Raw genomic sequence first — 4,877 nt, 5'->3', positions numbered from 1 at the left:
CAGCCATGACCGAGGAACAGAACAAAGCTCTAAGCTAAGATATAACACCAGAAGAATTAATTGAGGCAATAAACAGACTAACAACCAACAAATCACCAGGAAGTGATGGTTTTAGAATCGAATGGTACAAGGCATTTAAAGTGGAGCTTCTGCTCATACTGCTAACTACTTGTAATTGGGCATTGAAAAAGGCAGAGACCCCACCCTCCTGGAAAGAGACTATAATTACTATTATCCATAAAGAGGGGAAAGACTGAAAGCGGGTCATACAGGCCAATTTCGATAATTCATGTTGATTACTGTATATATGCATCTAAAATGGCCAAAAGAATGGAAAAAATGCTCACCACCATAATCCATAATAACTAGACGGGGTTTATAAATATGTGGCAAACACAAGACAATATAAGACACTTCTACACATTATGGACCACATAATGGACATATGGACAACATAAGATGAAGGCTCTAATTCTAAGCCTAGATGCGGTCAGCTGGCAGTACCATTTTAAAGTCTTATTCAAATTTGGCTTCCGTGGAATAATGATAAATAGCATTAAAGCTATTTATGATAACCCCATGGCGAGAATCAAAATAAAGCATATTCGACAGAATTACAAAATTTAGGGAATATAAATTAACAAGGTACAACATAAAAAAGCTTAGAAACCCTGAGGGTTGAGGATTGAAACAATTAAAATGAACTTCTTACAGAGATTCCTATATCTATTCCAAATGCTCCCAGTTCAAATGACTCAAAACCAATTTGATGAATTGAACAAGATGAAATTGAGATTTATATGGCAGGGACAAAACCTTAAATCCAATATAAAACGCTCCAACTATCGAAACAGAAAGGTGGCTGGGGTCTTCCATCTCTGAGGAATTATTACATCTCAGCACAGATGAAAGCATTACTTTGCTGGTGTAATCCCTCTTACAAAGCACAAAGGAGGGATATTGAATGTAGTGTGATACCTGACTTTCATACACAAGCTGCATTAGTGGACACAAACGTACAACAATGCACAGATAAACTAGAGAATCAGTGGGTAAAATCTTCTCTCAAGGTCTGGAGATCATTTATTAGAAAACACAAATTGGATGAAGTTATTAAAATTTTGAGCTGGTGTACCCATGACTCAGATTGCACAACAAATATACAGCATTTCACAATAGATTCAAGGTTTAGATTAAAACAGGCATCACATCTCTATGTAGCATTGTAGCAATATCTATAGATACCTTCAACTCCGACAATCAGAAAATAAAAAACAAGTATGCTGGAGAAGCTAGTAAACCTTTTGTCCAGCTATTTTTTGACACATATAACTCAAATATTGAAAGAGGGGTTATTTTTTGATTGTATAAGAGTCTGCGAAATTTAGAAACTTCCTCAACAAAATACATACAGGACAAATGGGAACGGGAAGGAGGTATAACAATAATGGACCATGAATGGGAGGACATCTGTGTTTTACAATGTAAAACTACATAATCCCAGAAGGTTGCTGGAAAAATGTGGCTCAATATTTCATCACTCCACTCATGAAGGTACATCAAAGGTATGGTAATTCCCAGTGTTGGCGGAATTGTGGATGTCAGGCTGCAGGTCATTACCATGTGTTCTGGGCAACATACAAAGTTACTGGAAAGATATACATAAAGCAATACAGGATGTTTTTAATAGACATATTCCATTTAATTTCAAAATTACTTTGGGTATATCCACCCAGACCTGAGTGCTGTTGACAAATATTTAATGAGTGCAGTACTGGCAGCAGGAAAAAAGGCCCTAACTAAAAGATGTATGTCGCAGACTGGACCTACTATACTATGGAAAAGGTTACTTTTTCTCTCAACCTAAAGTTAGACATATTCATGAAACACTGGGAAAAATGGGTACAATTCATCATTTTTTTCTTGGGTTTCCCAATGTATCTCAGTGATGTCAACATAAATGAATGATGGAAACCTTCTACAGACATTTCTATTTATTTTTTCATTTTATGCATTTAGTTTTTGCTTCTATACAAAAAATAAATTTTATGTTTATCTTTTCTAAACATATGCATAATATTAAAAGGGAATGGACGTTGGACATCTGGAACAAGAAACTATTGATACAAAACCTTTGGTTCTGTATAATTATGATGATAACAACTGTGAATTTGTTCTTGTCAATTGAAATTTCCCAATTAAAAGATGATTAAAAAAACTAAAACTTGACTGTCGTTGCCACATGACGCACACTTTTTGTCGGCTACACTCAACTGCCAAGGCCCCTGAAAGGACCGTCACCTTGCAGGGCCTGTACCCGGCTAACAGGCACCTTTTGTCAGCTGAACTCAACTGGCAACGGCCTCTAAAACGTACATCCTACGAATCCAAGAGTCTACGTACAATATATCAATCTGTCTATGAGAATGCAAGGGGGTCGTTCAATCTCAAGGTCTCTTTTTCATTCTATACACATATAATACTGCCACTGTGAGTGTGTAGAGCTGAAGGCAACGCTGTGAATGCCGTCCAGTAAAAAATCTGAAAGTTTGCATTATCCCCATGTTAAAAATAATTGTCACTCCTGTGAACACAGTTTGCCATTGTGACACTTCTTACTGCATTTTCCTCTGACATTTCGCTTTGCACCCTCTCGTGGCATAAGTGATAACAGCCTTATGATTTATGAGGACTATGGTTAACTGCTCCTTAGATCTCTGCAGGGTGAATCCAGACAGCTAGCTAGACTATCTGTCCGATCCGAGTTTTCTGTTGCACGACTAAAACAACTTTTGAACCTACACATTTTCGACCAAAACAAGTTCCTTCTTGAGCCTATTTTGCAGAAGCACCAAGGCTCTACCTGGTGCTAAGCGCCACCCATGGACATTAAATCAAGTATTCAAATTCATCCAAAATGTTTGAGGTGAATAAGATTGCTAAGATTAATTAATTATTAGCCGACTATGGAAGCCGCAAACCTCATCTATAGAACAGTGGACATCTTTACCTTTCTCTATGATCGGGATAAATATTCTTAAATTGAAAATACTTCCTGAAAATACTTTCTAAATTTCTCTATCTATTTCAGAATATCCCCCTGCTACCTCCTTCATCTTTTTTTGCTAGAATTAAGGAATTTTTTTACCAACTTTATTTAGCAAAATAATCGTCCTAGACTGTGGCTATCATGCCCAAACAACCGTTTTTTACAAAACAGTTTTTACTCAACTTAAGCAGGGGTTCCTACACTCATGAGTGGCACTGTACATGCCCCCAGTTAAATTGCATAAATTTGATTGTAATATTCCTGATACTTGCATCAAGTGCAATGAGGCAAGAGGGATAATCTACCACTGTATATGGGATAGCATGAAAATAAAAACCTTTTAGCAAGCTATTAAGATGATAGGTCACATCTTATAAAAAAAACTCCACTGGATCCTAAACTTTTCCTTCTGGGTATATATCCTACCAATATACTGTCAGGAAATGCAGGGCTTGGACCCAAATGCAGAGTTGAGAATTTATTTGAACAGGGAACAAACTGACAGGAAGAGTGATGCAGGAAGACAATACTATACACAACAACCAACAATGATCTGACTCAAGACAAAGAAAAACTAAATACCCAGGGTAACAAGGTTGAAACAGGTTAAACACATAAGGGCAGGGCAATCACAAAGGAAAACACAAGGCAGGAAGTAAATAAGACAAGATAAGGTAGAAAACAGAGACTACAAAATAAAAGAGGAAACACTATAACAGAAACTCACAACTGTGACACATAACACTCGCAAAGCAGAGAACTTACATTTACAGACATCAATTTTACAAGCTAAAGATACAATTGCTTTAACTTGGAAAAAAGTTGATTTGTATAAAAATAATGATGAATATACATTCTTAAATGAAAAACCTATTGAAGTGATAACTTTAAATATGCATTTTATAGATAATAAGTCACTGATGAGAATGGTAAGACTTTGATACAAACTGCTGTGAAAGTTGTGGGAGGATGGCTAAGAAAGAAATATATTCAGAAATAAGCAACCTGTTTAAATGATAACTTTTAATCAGGAACAGAATCAGAATAAGCTTTATTTGCCAGGTATGAGGACACATACGAGGAATTTTTCATTGGAGCATCGTTACTCACACTGTGCTTACACATACAAAACAACCCCCAAAAAGATTACACACTTATGTATACACAATACATACATACTCTAAACAGAAATGTCACAAACAATGATGGTGTCCAAGGATTTTTAAATGTTTTTTGCACAAACTAACACATTTACTTTACCAGTCAAAAGAATTTGGGTCACTTAGAAATTTCCATTGCACTTCATTGTAGACAAAGTACCAAGGCAGCAGTTTTCCGATGACATTATGTTCTGACATAACTGCAAAAGGGTTCTCCAATGTTTTCTCACTTAGTTTTTTTTAAAAACAGAATATGGTTTTGGAACATTGGATGAATGGTTGCTGATAATGGCCAATGTAGATATGGCATTAAAGCCATAGACCTACTCAGATCAGCTGGTATTCTGTCTAAAATGGAGTGTTATGGAAATTTGTAAGTGACCCCAAACTTTTGACTGGTAGTGTACATCACACATCCTAGTTTAAACAGTAGCTGTTGCCGTCATCTTGAACAACTACTAGAAAGCCCCGCGATTGCACTACTTAGTTGACCAACAATGATAAACAAGTAGATGAAAACATTTACCTTAGTAAACATGGTAGAAACAAAAAGACAGAAGACAGCAAGGAAGGGCCGAAATTTTCTGAAATGTTGGGATTGGAATGTTGTTTTTTTAAACACTTATTTTGAAATTAGGATCTTGAAAACCACTTGAAAATATATGATT

The sequence above is a fragment of the Etheostoma cragini genome, chromosome 5, assembly GCF_013103735.1.
Source record: "Etheostoma cragini isolate CJK2018 chromosome 5, CSU_Ecrag_1.0, whole genome shotgun sequence".
In the NCBI taxonomy this organism is placed as follows: Eukaryota; Metazoa; Chordata; class Actinopteri; order Perciformes; family Percidae; genus Etheostoma; species Etheostoma cragini.
Note: the sequence above shows the minus strand (reverse complement) of the source record.